Source organism: Balaenoptera acutorostrata, chromosome 16 (assembly GCF_949987535.1).
Source record: "Balaenoptera acutorostrata chromosome 16, mBalAcu1.1, whole genome shotgun sequence".
NCBI classification, from domain to species: Eukaryota; Metazoa; Chordata; class Mammalia; order Artiodactyla; family Balaenopteridae; genus Balaenoptera; species Balaenoptera acutorostrata.
Window position 1 is genome coordinate 37,882,047 of NC_080079.1, and position 17,540 is coordinate 37,899,586.

At 41.8% G+C, this 17,540-nt stretch overlaps 1 protein-coding gene and 1 pseudogene across 3 annotated transcripts in view; both read left to right on the forward strand.

The window, feature by feature from the left end:
* SLC16A12 (solute carrier family 16 member 12) overlaps nt 1-17,540 on the forward strand; it is a 95,385-nt gene that overhangs the window by 39,443 nt on the left and 38,402 nt on the right. The window lies entirely within an intron of this gene.
* Nucleotides 12,930-14,690, forward strand: LOC103016248 (SNW domain-containing protein 1-like; annotated as a pseudogene).

A 17,540-nucleotide genomic window follows, 5' to 3' on the forward strand; every position in this document is an offset into this window, starting at 1 on the left:
TGACACGTCAGTTCCCATTTTGACTCTTGTTGTATCAAAGCGTCTACTTATCCTAATATTGTGCAGAGTAAGCTCAACCAGCTCTTGATATCTCTGGGTATAGTTTGTATCTTAGTTCACTGTGAGCTTTCTGCATCCTGGTCATCATTCCTCCCAACTTCTTTTACAGAGGGAGGTGGTCCTTTGAAAATCCCCCAAACTGCTGAGGGAAAAAGCATCTTCAGATGTCTAAAGCATCCTTTGGTGGGGAACTGTCCCTGTTGTTGGTTTGTTGCTACTGCTGCTATCCCAGGCACAGGCATTGCAATGACCCAACTAATGAAAGCCAGCTTATTTTCAAAGCCTAACTGAACCCATCCCATAGCCTGCCAATTTGGGGGTGAAGGTTTGGTTCCCAAGCCCTTATAAGCACTTTTATAGACATAGCATTAATTCAGAAAGGAAAGTGAAATTCTGCTGTGCAAAATTGTGGTACCATGGTGCCGAGCTGCACCGATGCTGAAGAACAGGTACCCAGATCCCTTTCTGAATGACTGTAATTAACGTATGTAACTCCCTGAGCACAAGGCCTGGCCCACAGGTAAATGCTGGAAAAGTGACTGCTGTTGTGATGATGATATTCATCTATGGAATTAAAATGTTGAGTAGTCATTTTGCCACACCATCCTGGGCATTGCCTTTAAACACCCAATTGGTTAGTCAGATGTTATTTCCCATTAGAGGAGCCTTGTTGCCTTTCCCCAGGATGGCTGTGCTCGCTCAGAGGAATCTGACCCTTTGTACAGATCCCACAGAGCCCAGGCCTCCTTCCCAGCCAGCTGTGAAAAGGTTCCTGGTGGCCATCCACCAGTGTCTGAAGCACTTCCCGTTGGCAGTGAAAGGGTATGCGTTTCATCCCATAGATCCAAATTTCATCTCTGAGTGTCTCTTGACCTGCAGGGGTCGATTCAGTACCAGGAAGCCACACACACCTCTTCTGGAACATTGTGTATCCACTGTTTTCAGATCTAAGACCTTTGACCTGCTGACTACAAAAGCAGCTTTTCCTCAGGGAATCACATTATCCATGTTAGAAAGCAAGGGAGAAAAAAGAGAAACAAGGCATTGAGGAGGCCTCAGTTTTAATAACATTCATTTCCTTTTCTCTTTTTGTTTCTAGACTTATTTCTCTTACATGTCACCGTTGCATAATTGACATGTGTGTTCGACTCTCTTGTTTATTTTTTCTTCCCCAGAAAGATTTAGTGGTGCTTTTTATGAATCCTAAATCTCCTTCCTTGACTGAGGTGAAGGGGAAGGCCATTTCTCAGTCTTTGTGGACTTCAAAAAAAAATTTTTTTTTGAAATAAGTAAGCCATATGAGGCTTTTACATACAACCTCAGACCCTTCTCAGTGCCAAGCAGTGAGATCGCTGCCCACCCACCCTGCATCTTCCCTGGAGTACAGAATGGGGAACCAAGGAGCTTATTGATTAAAAACTCTTTTGGCTGATTGCCATGAATGCTAGAGATTTCTGTCTCTGCTTTAGTTTATTTCACATATTGGGAAAATGCTGTTTGTTGCTTTTTTTTTTTTTTCTTTTTCTTTACTGAGAAGGCAATGTTTTTACCAAGGAGAGATGGCTTGCTAAGGGAGTATACATTCCCAAACGTCCTTTTCTTCTTTTATCCATTCAAAGGATGAATTAGGCCTAGAACAGTCACCGATATGCAGGCGTGTATTACAGTTGTATAGTCTGATGCCTCTTTCAAAGCTGTTTCCACTGAGATTAATTTCTTTCATTTCCCCCGCACACACCTGCTGATCTAGTCAGACCACTCTCCTTTCTGCACGGAAACACACCATGCTTATGGCTGCTTCTGTGCCCTGACTCATGTTTTTTCCTCTCACCTGCATTGTTCTTCATTTTTCCCTCTGTGTTTCTCCACCTGCCTTCTCAATCTCTGTGCCTTTACATACACTGTTCCTTCTGCCTGAAACACTGTTCCCACTGTCCTGAGTTGCTCTCCCCCAAACCTGTCTCTGGTATCTTTGGTTGCAGGTAACATCAACTCATTACACTGTTGTAAGGTAGAGGGGAACTTTTATGGAATGTTACACGGACAGGAAGAACACGGGCCATAAAGCAGTTCAGAGGAACTTGGGGCAGGAAGAGCCGTTAGGTTTTCTGAGCAGCTGCAGTCAGGGCCTGGGGAGCCACTGGACCTAAAGCAATTAACTCCTCTACCTCACCCTCTCCGTGTGCCACATGGTTGCTTGCTCTGAGTCTGTACCAGGGTTTTGCAGCCTTGTCATGATCGACGCTTTGGGCCAGATAGTACTCTTTTTTTTTTTTTTTTTTGTAGAGCTGTCCTTTGCACTGTAGGGTGAAGCAGCATCCTTGACCTTTGTCCACCAGATGCTTAAAAAAGCACTCTGGCTGCGACAGCAAAATATGTGTCTAGACATTGCCGAATGTCCCCTGGGGGACCAAACTGTCCCTGGTTGAGAACCAGTGGTCTGCGCGGAACTGCTACCTTCCTCTGCTGGTCCTCAGATCCTGTGGGTATGTACGTGGCAGAGAATGGCTCCCCAGCTTGCCTCCTAGCACCTCCCAGCTCCAGCCTGACTCAAGTCACTTCATTTTCCCATTCCCAGTTCCGAAGACGTAGAATCTCAGAGTTTGGTTCAGCCTGTGGTTGGCTCCTTGGGATCAGGTGTGGACTCCTGTTCGGTGAGCTGGGCCAGGGAGGTGCAGATCTTACAGAACTGACATGGCTGCAGGCCCCCTCCCCCAGGGTCTGCTCTTGGATCATTCTGAATGATGGAGCTGAATTCCCTTGAAGCTGAGCTGGATAAAATTTCTAAAAATATTTTATTAAAACATTGACTTTTAAAAAATTTTATTTCATATTGGAGTATAGTTGATTTACAATGTCGTGTTAGTTTCAGGCATACAGCACAGTGATTCAGTTATACATATACATATATCTATCTTTTTTCAGATTCTTTTCCCATTTAATATTGGGTATACTTCCCTGTGCTATGAAGTAGGTCCTTGCTGATTATCTATTTTATATATAGTAGTGTGTATCTGTTAATCCCAAACTCCTAATTTATCCCTCCCTCCCACCTTCCCCCTTTGGTAACCCTAAGTTTGTTTTCTAAGTCTGTGGGTCTGTTTCTGTTTTATACGTAAGTTTATTTATATCACTTTTTTAGATTCCACATATGTGATATCATATGATATTTGTCTTTCTCTGTCTGACTTACTTCACTTGGTATGATAATCTCTAGGTCCATCCATGTTGCTGCAAATGGCATTATTTCATTCTTTTTTATGGCTGAGTGATACTTCTTAAACATGGAACATTGAACATGACTGAACAGAAATGAAACGTATGTAATTTGTAGAGAGGGTATAGTGCAGTGGTTAAGACCACAGTCTTTGGAGCCAGATTGTCTGGGTTCACTTTCAGCTGTGCCACATGCTGGCTGTGGCTTGGACAGACTGCTTGATCTCTCTCTGCCCCAGTTTCTTCATCTAGAGAATGGCAGTAATAATAATAACACGAACAACAGCAATAATAATTAATACTAGTATATCACTTACCACATGTGCCAGGCACTGTTCTAAGTATGTTAGTTAACTAAATTCTCACAGCTGTGAGTTGAAACCTTTTCAGAAATCCTTAGGACCAAGTGTTTTGTTGTGGTATGTAGAACATATATATGTAACCCCCCAACACGGCCCTGGGGAACACCCTGTGATCAACCAACCACAAATGATTCTGCACTAAAACATAAGAATAGCCCACTCGGAAAGATAGATAAAAACTATGAGTGTTTGGGTCTAGCCACAAAATGAGTACGCTGCCAACCTATGGAAAAATTTTGGAAAAAATTTTCAGAACTTTTTGGAATTGTACACTTGTATATTCATCCCCATTTTATAGAAGAGGAAACAGGTTCAGAGAGAGTTAGTAACCTGACCAAGGTTACAGAGCTAAAAGTGCAGAAGCTGAGATGTGGACTCAGGCAGTCTGATGACAAAGGACTTTCTCTCGAGCCTGGTGTTATAATACTTCATATATCAGAGGGTTGTTGTGTTAAATGAGTTAATATGTGTAAAGAAACACTGAGAGCAGGTGTGGCACATAGTGAATGTTATTTAAGCATTAATTATTATTGTAATTTTTCTTCATTCTAAGGGGTCACTGAGATTTATTGTCATAGTGGTCGACAGTGCAGTGATGCATTCAGGGTCCATTAAAAGCAGTGCTTCCCAACCTCTCTCATGGAGCCAGACCTCAAAAATCATGATCTTTCTCAGCCAAATTGGGGTAAACTACGAGACTGTTCCTGGCCTGGGCTCTGGCCAACTCAAGGTTCTGCCCAGCTGAGGGATCCTGTTATGGGCTGAATGCTTGTGTCCCCCCTCAAATTCATATATGGAAGCCCTGACCACCAGTGTGGCTGTTACCCATTTGAAGATGGGGCTTCTAAGGAAGTGATTAAGGTTAAATGAAGTCATAAAGGTGGGGCCCTTTCTGATAGGATTAGTGTCCTTATGAGAAGAGATACCAGAGAGCTCCCCCCACCTCTCTCTATTTCTGGCCAAACACACCCCCCAGCCCCAATACACACACGTGGCAAGGAAAGGCCGTGTGAGGACACAGCAAGAAGGTAGCCATTTACAAGCCAGGAAGAAAGCTCTTACCAGAAACCAAATTTGTCAGAACCTTGATCATGGGCTTCTAGCCACCAGAACTATGAGAAATAAATGTCTGTTGTTTAAGCCACCCAGTCAGTGGTATTTTGTTATGCAGCCCAAGCTGACTAATACAGACCCATATCACACCTGTAGCACAGTTCAGCAGTTGGGAAGCTCTGAATTAAGACATGTTGATGTATTTCCTTGTATACAAAATGACTCCAAGCCATTGAATTTTCTGGGTCTTTTCTTTTTCTCTTTTCTTATTTTTCTTGGTCAATTCTATTGCCATTAGACTCTTAACAATGATCTCCTCACACTTGGTTACAGATTTGTCTGTGATACCTTTTTGCACTGCACTGTGATTATAGCTTATCATTGGTGGGCTTGAAACCCATAAAAACAACCTTGTTAGCATAGAATACACAGTAAAAATACACTGGCCTTTGGAATGTAGACTTCAGCCATTCATCAGCCTTTTTTGCGTGTTCTTAATCGATTGCATTCTTGAGAAACAAGAAATCAAATAAATTAAATTTGTATTATTTGACATTCTCTTTTAAGTGAGGAGTATGGATTTAAGACTTGAACGGTTAATTACAGATGAAACTGTACTTTTCAATCTTATAGGCAATTAATCATTTTGTAGAAATCAAAATGTTTATTTTCTATTCTCATTCTAAGATCCTAAAATTATTTCAATATAAATCAAGCATTTATTTATTTTTACCCTGAAAATATTAAGGAACTCATTCTTCTACTAGCCCCCAGCCAAGACAGTTTTGTCATTGTCAGCATTCTCTCAAGAAGTTTATCAAAGAAAAGGGAATGATATCCTTACGTGGGCCTAAAATGCCACGAGAAAGAACATCACATTCTCATTCTGTCTAGTACAGTTGCCCTAAAGTGGACTTTTTCATTCCCTATTAGTTACTCATCAAATATTTCATCACTTTTTAAGAGAAAAACAATTTTGAAAATTATAGTGAAAGAGCATGCTGGAATAAATTTCTTTATTTTACACACACACAACACACACATTCACTTTTTTGGGAAAATAACCCAGAACTAAACTCTGCTAATTGGATTGTTTCCTTAGACAGCCTTAAAAAATGATTGTAAATTTTCTCTTTCCACAGATAGATTCTTGTTTTCAGCCTGTTAGGAAGAAAAGAAGTGAGGGGTGACCTTTAATGCAAGTATAAGAGAGTGGTCCCAAAGTAAAGCCCGCCTAAGTATTCCAAGAGGATAAAATCTTGACAAGTTTAAAAGAAGAGGGCAAACCCAACCATGGTACAGATATAAAATGTCAAATGTCAACTCTGTCAAATATGCAAAAAAGCATATATGAATCGATGTTGAATGGGAAAGAAAGCAGTAAGAATACACTTAGATACAACTATGTAAAAGTGGTTTTATTACTTTTTATAAGAAGGGTATAAGATTATTCCAAGAAGTTCGGAAAATACAGGAGACCATTCATAATCTTACTTTCCTCACACAACTATTTTCTTTCTCTCTGCATTCCCTTCTCATTTTGTCCTTGTGCACATGTATTTTCTGTAGTTGTACTCATAGCTTGTACATTTTGTGTTCTGACTATGAGTCAGCCCAACACAGGCATTTTTTGGGTGCTGCTACAGTCCTCATAACCATCATTCGTAAAGGCTTTATAATGATCCATGGTTGGAACATGCACTACTTAGGAAAAGTCACTAAAAAGGGAAGAGAACATGGACACAAATATTCGATATACAGATATTTGCCTGCAAAGAATTTCAGTGTGCAATTCAAAAGAAAGAACCAACTAAATACTGCAAAGAAGTAAAAATTAGTTTAAATGTTCAAAGAGCATAGTATTTCTTGGATTTATTGTTTTCCCCATCATTTTCTCTTTGCCACTCTCCCTCATTCAATTATTTAGCTCTTTTGCCTTGTCCCAATATCATAAGGGAAAATTGACATAGAAAAAGTCTCTGGGTCTCTCCCTTTTTTCCTTTGGATACTCTAAGACAAGAAATATGGGTGCTTTCAGCTATGATAAAAATACTTATTTACTAATAATTTGCTAACCATGTCACTATTTGAACTAGTAACTGGTATATGTTTAAATTAGATAAGTATTTTTTGAGTGCCTACTGTATGCTACTATATAGGTTGTATAATTGCTTTTTTTTTTGCTTCACTTTTTAATTTGGAAAATTATTGAAAGATACAAAAGAAGATGAAAAATGTATCAGCTGGTATAATAGGGAAGGGAATTAGTGTATGTTATTATGTGAATATTTTAATAGGTGTTAGGAGCTTTTACACATATTTGCCCTTTAATCCTCATTAAAGCCCTAATAAAGAGGAACGATTAACTTCAATATACAGAGCAGGAGACAGACTCAGGAAACTAAGTCCCATGTCAGGTTCATACAGCTATTAGTTGTCAGCACTGGGTTTCAAAGCCAGGCATGGCTGACCCCAGGCCAGGTACACTGGTTTATGTGCTTCAAAATGCAATGCAGCATCCATATTTGTAGCAATCTTAAAGGCCTCAAAGAGCAGTAGTATAACTGAAGGTAGGGGAAACCTCTGGAACTCTTTAGAGAGGAGTATCCTGTCAGAGGAATGTGGGTTTCTTTTTTCTTCTTAAAACTTTTTTTTTCTGAGCTGTGTTATGTTACTATTTACAGCTGCATCGTGGCCTAAGGGCCTCTTGTAAGCCTCATCAGAGAAATGTGCTTTCAGAACAGCTTTCACACCCAGCCTCAGAACACATGTGAATGCCTCCATGTGAAGTCTTTGGAGAGGAAATGGTGATAGATTTTTCTTCTGCCCTTTAGAAGGTTCTGCTTTATAACTTTTATTTTACAAATTAAAGTTATATAACAGCTTTATAGCTGTTATTCTCCACACTATCTTGATATAAAGTATTATGATAATCATAGGATATTGAAATTTTAAATTCCTGTCCCTTTCCTAAGACTCATGGAAGCAGTCTATAACAACAATAGCCACGACAGTGAGAAGAGCTAACATTTATTTGAATGCGTACTACGGGCAGATCCTATGCTTTGTGATATAATATGGATTACCTCATTTCATTTTCTTAAGAACTCCATGAGGTAGGAATTGGGATCAAAAGGATCAATAAAAACCACCTGTCTTCTCACAAGTTCAAAACCAATTTAGAGGTAGAAACAGGAATCAAAGATTAAAATGCTGCCTTATGTGCTAATAATGCTGATAAGAGGGGGATGAGGCTTAGGACTACCAGCCAGGAAGGACTGCAGTACTCTGGGTACATCAAAGATGGACTTACCCAGTCACCACCCTTGGAAGGCCTCAAACAACCACAGGCCTCCTTTGAAGGGTGCGTACCCCTGTTTCATGTACAGGGTGGAAGAGCTGAGAAGGTTGAGTGCCCTCTACTCACAGGCAGATCCCAAGTGGAAAAAAAAAAAAAGAAAAACAAAAAGCTGAGCACATGCATCTGTTTCTCCCAAACCCATGAATTAGATAACCAACTTCTCCTCCTGCAGAGAAAAGTAGGTGAGTAGGTAAACACCAGGGGTGCGAGCTCCACTGGAGTTTCTGCCCCATGGAATCAATGGAAAGGAGGGCTTTGTCCCTAGTTGTAGGTACTGTGCATGGCTCTACCCTACAGATGAGGAAACTGAGTCCCTGAGACACTATATACGAGTCATAATTAGTAAGCGCAGGAAAATCTAAACAGACTCACTCTCTAAGTGGTGGAGTCAGGATTAGCGAGGCCAGCCGGGACAGGCTCTGACTTCGTTCAGGTACAAGGTCATGGGAAACTAAAAAGGGAGGGCAGGTGTGAGAGGGATACCAGCGGAAGTGGTACGAGTTGGACTCACTTATTCTGAGGGTTGGGGAGGAGAGTCAAAAGACTCAGAGTGTTCTAGCATACCTAGTTGGAAAATGGTGAAAGCATGAAAATAAAATGTGTCTCCAGGAGAGACCAGCCAGTGCTTTGAAGGCATGTGACTTTGAGGTAACTTATAGGCTGTTGGAAATCGGAGTTTTCAACTCAGGAGGAAGATCGGCAGCAGAGATGCAGATTTTTGAGTTGTCCTTTTAAAGGTGATCGCTGGCTGAAACTAAGGGAGCGTTTTAGTATGAGCAGCAAAAGAGGAGGTTGGTTCCACAATTGAGTTTTGTGTTTGAAATACACGAAAAGATTTGAATCGGTAACCTTGAGGGGCTTGATCTAATTTAAAGGCAAAGCCCAGCAATGATTGGCTCAGGAGTTGATCTCGTTTTTCACCATAGCCCTAGTGCACTACAGGGCAAGCTTACAGGTTACCCTGGTGTGCAGGACAGTTTCCATTTGCACCTCCAAGTTCACTGTTCATCCCATTTCCACCCACTTCTCTGCCCTGGAAGGCTGACACTTATAGGCTACATCAACTGGGTTCCTGTTCGGTTCAGCCACTGATGGGACTTGGAAGGCAGGAAGAGGGTGAGGTTGGTGTATTTTTTTCCTTGGTTCTTTTACTGTCAGATCCTTATGGACTGGCTGCTTTCCTTTACCCAGTGACTCTGCAGAAGGTTCCAGTAACTACTCCCTCCCTTTGTCTCTCAGGCCTAGAAGTGCTAGTGTTACTGGCCCCAGAGGACTCTACTGACCTTTGTTAGATTTTATGAACACTTGTTCACACCTTTATAAATAATATCTTTGTTGAAGTCTCCCCAGTTTCCCAGTTCCTACTGGGACCTTGAATAAATAATATGCCTCGTAAACCAGAAGGAATTGATGTTCTTCAAGGCACTAGGCTTACCCTTAATAAACAGAGAGGGGCTTCTAATCTGGGGGTCTCAGACCTGGGAGGAGACGACAGACTTAGTACAAGGTGTGCAAATCCACACGTACATGACGGCATCCTGTCAGTGGACAGAAAAATATCTTACACAGTTACCACAATTTCTCAAATGTTTGTAAATGTCTGAGTGATTCATCAAATAAAACAAAATGTATTTGAAAATGCCATGAAATTCATTTTAACTGTTGCCTTTACATATTTTATTGATCAACAGATAACTTATTCTAAAAACATAACTATGGCCTTGCTTGGCTAAGGAAATACTTTACGATGTATAGAGGGACCTCACACGCAAAAGGGTTGGGAACTACTTCCAAGGCCTTTGTTCATCAGACTTTTCTGTGGGTCCAAATCTAGAAGGAAGTGGGATGAACTGGTTCATTCCTAACTGTTTCAATAAAGACAGAGACAAAGACAACCACCTACCTGTTGAAGGAACTTTTGTAGAAAGCGCTCCTAACTCTTTCATTTCCGGGAAGAAGTTCAGGTCCTGGGTCTTGCACTAAGGAGCTCCCGCATTCTCAGCTTGGCAACACCTTGTCCTTCGTGTGACCTGCCGTGGTTCCAGCGGCGAGCAGAGTCTACAGAGTGCAAAAATAAACATCTCTAAGGGCCTGTGGAATTTGATGGCCTGTGCAGTATGGGGCAGACATGGGCCGAGGGCCAGGCCCTGTAGGTGAGCCTCTCAGCAGCCCACGTTCGTTTTTAGCCACTCGGCCAAAGCCAGAAGAGACAGCCAGCCTGGCAGTGAAGTTCTGTTTCCAGGTTTGGCCCTGTCTGGTGTCAGGACCTGGCCCTGCCCCCGTGTTCTCAGTGTATCTCATTGAGATATATTCACTTAGGCCTCTGTTACCCAGATAATGGGAAGGCTAGTAAATCTGGTTTGACAGTGGCTAAAAAGAACAAAGAAAGAATGGGTAATTTCTTGCCCCCATTCCTCAAGCTCCCTGGGCCTCCTCCCCACGTGACTTGAGAAAACATCCAGAACTCAAGAATTGGGGGTGTTCGTTTACTAAATATTTACTGAGTGCTGTTTTCTTCCAGGAACCATCCTAGGCACTGAAGCATTAAGGGTCCCTGCTCTCAGGGAGCTCACACTCTGAGTACAGACCTGAGTTCTTCTGCTTGCACTCTCTTTTTTATATCTTTATTTATTATTTATTTATTTATTTATTATCTTTGGCCGCCCCATGCAGCTTGTGGGATCTTAGTTCCCAGAGCAGGGATTGAGCCCATGCCCCCAGCAGTGGAAGCACAGTCCTAACCATTGGACTGCCAGGGAATTCCCTGCCTGCACTCTTTTTGAAACACAAGTTCTCCACAACACTCCGTGAGACTTGAGGGGTTAACTTCCAGCCAACTGAGATATTTCACTCGGCTCCCCTTCCATGTCAACAACATGGCGAGAGCAGTGATTACAGAGTAAGGAAAATGCTGTAGAGACAGGCAGCACTGTTCTTCAATAAAAGGTTCTCTGTCAACTAACAAAACGACTCTGTGAAATGCATCTCAAGCTCCAAGTTTCTCCTCTGTAGCCAACAAGCCTCTGACATAACGTAATCTGATTTAATGATTCTATATGCTGTTGAGTGTAAAATTAGAATTTAAGAGTTCTGCAAGGTCACTGAGTTAGACACAAAAATTTCTTCCTTGAACCCCACAAATATTATTTTTTATAAATAATATTTATATATTATAAATATATAAATATTTTATATTGGATTGGTTTTATACCAGACGTTGTGCTAAGTGCTGGAATCTTCAACTACGTGTTGTATTTTTTATCAAAGAGGGCTAGCTGCAGCTCAGGCCTATCACTGCTTTTACTTGTATTTCCAGATAGGAGAGAAAAGAACTGTATTTTTGCAGAAAATCGTTACTGGGGGCAAGCTCCTTGTTTTGAATTGCACTGTCAACAAACTATTGGACTCAGGAGTAAGCATTTTTCTGATGTTGCCTAGAATCAGCGACTCTGGATTAGGAACTGACAGGGTGGGAAAGAAGCTTGCTTTCTACTCTCTGCCTCTTGTGAATCACCAATTGTACCTTTTTCACCTTTTCTGTAGACCAAATACCATATAAATCACCCTGCTGCTTATTCTATGTCTTATGTAAAGTATTCCTATCCTCAGAGTCTCATGGACAATGTAGAAACATTGGCAGCTTTATTAGCAAAGGTTAGTGTTTCAGTTTAGTGCCAAAAGGTCCTGACAGACATCCAGAAATTTCTGGTTGAAGTCAGTAATTATTTACTCCCCCATTACCAGAATCTGAGGACTAAGCAGAGAGAAGCAGAAAGGAAAAGAAAAGCACACACACACAAAAAAAGCAGTCTTTCTGCGTTTAAGAACAATATATTTTTAAATTAAAAAAAAATTTTTTTTTTTTAAATTTTGGCTGCATTGGGTCTTCGTTGCTGCGCGTGGGCTTTCTCTAGTTGCAGCGAGCGGGGACTACTCTTCGTTGCGGTGCGCGGGCTTCTCATTGCGGTGGCTCCTCTTGTGGAGCACCAGCTTTAGGCACACAGGCTCAGTAGTTGTGGCGCACGAGCTTAGTTGCTCCGCAGCATGTGGGATCTTCCCAGACCAGGGATTGAACCCATGTCCCCGGCATTGGCAGGCGGATTCTTAACCACTGCGCCACCAGGGAAGTCCCAAGAACAACATATTTTTTTCACAACCTATGTGTAATATCATTGGGCAACAAAAATAAATAAATCCATATGCATTAGAAGGCGTCCCTAATACCCAGAGACTTCAAGTGGGAAAAAAAGTTGGGTCCCTGAGCCAGAGACTTATCTAAACCCAAGCAGAGAGAGAAGGGGTTTCTTTAACTTCTCCCCGACTTTCAGTTGTTTTGGGGGCTTGAGTTTGCCCCTGGATAGAAGTCTGTAAGGCTCAACTGGAATACTTTTCTACACTGTTAAAAAGGCCGTGCAGAAAATGTTGGAATTCCCTTACGGCAGACCTGGAAGATGGCCCTTCAATGCACATCCCCTAGGCCAGGGTGTTCAGTGGGCCCTTGAGTCCCGGGGTGGGTAGAACCAGACATCTAATCATTGGTAAGAGGGTATAATAGAATATCCAGGGGCTGGGAGGCAAGATATCTTTCTCTTTCCGAAGAGGTTTGTATTTCACCATAGCATTTAGCAAATATATGCCAGGCACTGTTCTCGGTGCTGGAGACACAAGATCGAACATAATCGTGCTGGCTTCCACCAGGAGGGAGCTTGGAGGCCAGTGGAGAGCAACAGGATGCAGAGATTAAGACCACAAGCTTTGAACTCAGGCCGAGGCTAAATCTTGGATAGTTAGAGCATTCTTTATCTGTAAAACGGAAATTATAATACCTCCTTCACAGGGCTGGGATAAAGATAACATGAGAAGAGGAAGCGGAAGAAGATGGTGCTCACCAGCTTTTTACCTGCACCTACTCAGCTATCCCAGGACCAGCTTGAGGCTGAAGAAAAGGCAAGATCCCAGAGATCACGACAGACCTCACTGGTCTCCTCCCAAAGAGAACATCCCCCATGCGGGTACCGGAAGGGCTGGATACCTCAGTTATTACAGGATTTTGGAGATGGAGGTGCTTTTCCAGCAATCCACGTGGCCCAGTATCCCCTGAATCTGGGACAAGAGAAAAAAATGTCAAATGCACTGGCCATTCGGGTGGATGCTAAAGGAAAAATTAAGTATGATGCAATTGTTCGACAGGGACAGTCAAAAGACAAGGTCATTTATAGCAAGTACACTGACATGGTTCCCGAAGAAGTCATGAATGCAGATGACCCAGACCTGCAAAGACCTGATGAAGAAGCCATTAAAGAGAGAACAGAAAAGACAAGGGTAACTTTAGAAAAATCCGTTATCACAGAAGGTTGCTGCGGCCATGCCAGTCCAAGCAGCAGCTGATAAACTGGCTCCTGCCCAGTATATGCGATACACATCATCCCAACAAGGAGTGGCTTTCAACTCTAGAGCTAAACAGAGAGTTATTCGAATGGTGGAAATGCAGAAAGATCCAATGGAGCCTCCAAGGTTCAAGATTAATAAGAAAATTCCCCGGGGACCACCTTCTCCTCCTGCACCTGTCATGCATTCTCCTAGCCGAAAGATGACTGTGAAGGAACAAGAGTGGAAGATTCCTCCCTGTATTTCAAACAGGAAAAATGCAAAGCGTTATACAGTTCCATTAGATAAACGTCTGGCGGCTGATGGAAGAGGACTGCAGACAGTTCACATCAATGAAAATTTTGCAAAACTGGCCGAAACCCTCTATATTGCTGATCGGAAGGCTCGTGAAGCTGTGGAAACGCATGCTCAAGAGAGAAAGAGAGAGAAAGATGGCTCAAAAAGAAAAGGAGAAACATGAAGAGAAACTTAGAGAAATGGCCCAGAAAGCCAGGGGGAGAGAAGAGCTGGGATCAAAACCCATGTGGAAAAAGAGGATGGGGATGCACGTGAGAGGGATGAAATCCGGCATGACAGGCGAAAAGAGAGACGGCATGACCGGAATCTTTCCAGGGCAGCTCCAGATAAGAGGTTGAAACTGCAGAGAAATGAAAATCGAGATATCAGTGAAGTCATTGTTCTTGGTGTGCCCAATCCTTGGACTTCCAGTGAAGTTCAGTATGACCAAAGGCTCTTCAACCAATCCAAGGGTATGGACAGTGGTTTTGCAGGTGGAGAAGATGAAATTTACAATGTTTATGATCAAGCCTGGAGAGGTGGTAAAGATATGGCCCAGAATATTTACAGGCCCAGTAAAAATCTGGACAAGGACATGTATAATGTTGACCTAGAAACCAGAATGAAGACTAACAGATTTGTTCCCAATAAGGAGTTTTCTGGTTCAAACCATAGACAAAGAGCCTGAGAAGGACCAGTTCAGTTTGAGGAGGATCCTTTTGGTTTGGACAAATTTTTGGAAGAAGCCAAACAGCACAGTGGCTCTAAAAGGCCCTCAGATAGCAGCCGCCCCAAGGAACACGAGCATGAAGGCAAGAAGAGGAGAAAGGAGTAGATACTTTCTTCAGAGTGAATGAACTATTATTCATAGCCCTAATGATGCAAGTCATATGGGGGAACACTTTGTAAATGGCCAGGATAAAAACCAAATCTGGGTGTCAGAGCCCAGCACTACTTTTTATTACAGGAGAAAGGGGGGGATGGAAAAATTCTACTTTGAATTATTTAGTTTTTTTAAAGGGTGTATTGTGTTTGTGCTTCTCCCACCTTTTGGCATCTATAGAACATACTGCCCCACACATGAAATTAAGGCCACTTCCTTTCGAGTGACATTAGCACTTTGGGGTTACTATTTTGTCTAAGAGTGACTGCTTACGAATAAAGTTACCCCAACCACAGTGAGTAGAAAGAAGGATGTCCACATATCGGAACTGTCCTGCCAAATGATGTTTGCCCCTATTGTGCTCTGTTTTAATTTGGAGTGGGCAAAGTAAGCTCTTGCTTGGTGCAACTATTTGTTTCCAATAAAAACATTTAGACAAAAAAAAAAAAAAGATAAAATGAGATAACATATGTATAATAGTGAATTCAGAGCCTGGTGGATTAAGTGCCCCCAAATAGTAACTGTTGTTACTGTTATGGCTGTGTGGCTTACTCACTGGCCCAGGAGTCAGAGACTTGAGCTCCAAGTACTGGCTGGTTCCTCTGTGACAAGACTGCTTTGCTCCTGGGTGAGCGTCCTTTAGAGAGAAGCCAGTTGTGCTGAATATTCTTCATTTTCTAGTTAGAGTGGTTGATTTTCTTGCCTGATGTCTGAAGATTAGACCTTTCTGGCGAAGATGAAGTGCGTTTCCCGTTTCTTTCAATTGAATTACCACGTTAAAACTCTTGACTGTTATTTATGCTTTTAATTTATTTTTTATGACTTGCTGGGGTCCTCTCTGGTGAAGGCAGAACTTATTTCATTCATTTATTAGACACTGATAGAGCTCTTACTCTGCATCAGACATTGTGTGTGTGTGTGTGTTGGGGTTTGGAGGTGGTGGAGAGAATTGGGGGAAGAGACAAGGATGACTTAAGATTGTTTCTGTTCCGTGGAGTTAAACAGGCCAGTGGTAGAGAGAGACGTTAAATAGATAACAACAGTGCATCTGATAAGGGCCAGGAGGGGTATGTACAGAGAGCTCCAAGAGTCTGTAAAAGCGAGATAACTACTTTGAGGATGGGGATGGGGTGGAAGCAGTTGAAGCAGAAATGATAAGTCAGGGGGGGAAGTGGCGAAGGAAGGAATTTGAAGGTAAAGAAAACAGCATGTAAGAAGATACTAAAGCTTGATTTTTTTCAGTGGGTTGCAAGAAACATATAGTATCATGGGATAGGTGGGAGTGGGATGATGGGCTGGGAATGAGGCTGATATTTGGCAACGGATATGGACATATATATGGGCTGAATACGGGACCAGATGGTCCTCAGCCAACAGGTCGTGGCTGAGGACACTGAGTTTCCATTATCAGAAATAGTATCTCTCAGTTTCCCTCTTGTTTCTACAGAGACAGGGCTGAGTATCTCAATAAAGAGCTTCAAATGGGACACCCTAAGGGGTACAAACGATGTATCATTAAAGAGTACTTTCCCACTGTAGAGGCAATAGTAGAGTCCATTTGGAAATCTTCTCTAGTAAGTTGTGGTAGGGTTGAGATTTGCTCATATGATGACACAGATGTGAAAAAAATAACAGCTTCTTTGTTGCTATAATAAATCTAAACCTCTTCAAAACCTCTATGAAGGCAAGAGTGGGGAGTTCATTTTGCTTTTTATGTCCTGTCTAAAAAACCTTTACCTATCCCCCAATTATGAAGATTTTCTCCTATGTTTTCTTCTAGAAGTTTTTTTTTTTTTTTTATAGTTTTTGCGTTTATGTTTAGATATGCTATTTCAAGTTAGGTTTTGTGTATGGTGTGAGGTAACACTAGAGAGTCATTTTTTCCCCATATGAATAAATGTGTGGGTCTATTTCTAAACTCTCTATTCTGTTCCACCAATCTAATATACCTATATCACTCTTGATTACTTTGGTTTTAGAACAAGTCTTTGAAATCAGTTAGTTTAAGCCTTCAACTTTTGTTCTATGTTTTGAAAATTATTTTGGATTTTCTAGGTTCTTTGCATTTCCATATGAGTTTTAGAATCAGCTTGTCAGTTTCTATTTTTAAAAAAAGGCTGCTGGACTTTTGTTTGGGGTTTCATTGAAACAATCAACTTGCGTAGATATGACATCTCAGTCTTCCATGGAATGAACATGCTCACTCGCTCTCTCTCCCTCTCTCTCAAGCCTTTATAAATTTCTCTCAGCACTGTTTGGTAGTTTTGAATGTACAAATAATGCACATATTATATTAAAATTATTCCTAAGCATCTCATGGCTTTTGATGAAATGCCTAATGTAAAGTAGTATTTTTAAATTCCAATTTCTATTTGTTCACTATGAAATTGTGTACAAGCCCCTGTGTCCTTGTCTTTTGAAGTAAAAGTCTGACTCAGGAGTTAATGATTGGGAAATGTGAAGATGTAGAAACAAAGAATAGCTGTTGGGCTGGGGAACTGGTAACAATTTAGACTATAAATCTGCCACATAGCAGAATCACCGAACTCCCAGTTCCCTGAAAGCTACAGATAAAGGCCTGACACACATTGCTAAGGTGTTTTTATAGGAAGCAGACCCCCACCATATGAAAACTGCTGACCGCAAGAACATAGACCCTAGACTGGTTGAAACCAAAAGGTTGATGATGCTTGAAACTTCATCTTGACGCCAACCAATCCAAGAATTATCCACGAGCTGATCACGCCCTGCTCCTTGAACACTATAAGACTCCTCACTACCTCCTCTAGGGCGGGACACCCAGTTTTGAGGGCACTAGCGCACTGTGGCCCCCTTTGCCTGGCAAAGCAATAAAAGCTATTCTTTTCTGCTTCACCCAAAACTCTGTCTCCGCATTTCTATTCGGCACCGGTGAACAGAGGCTGAGTTTCAGCAACAACTA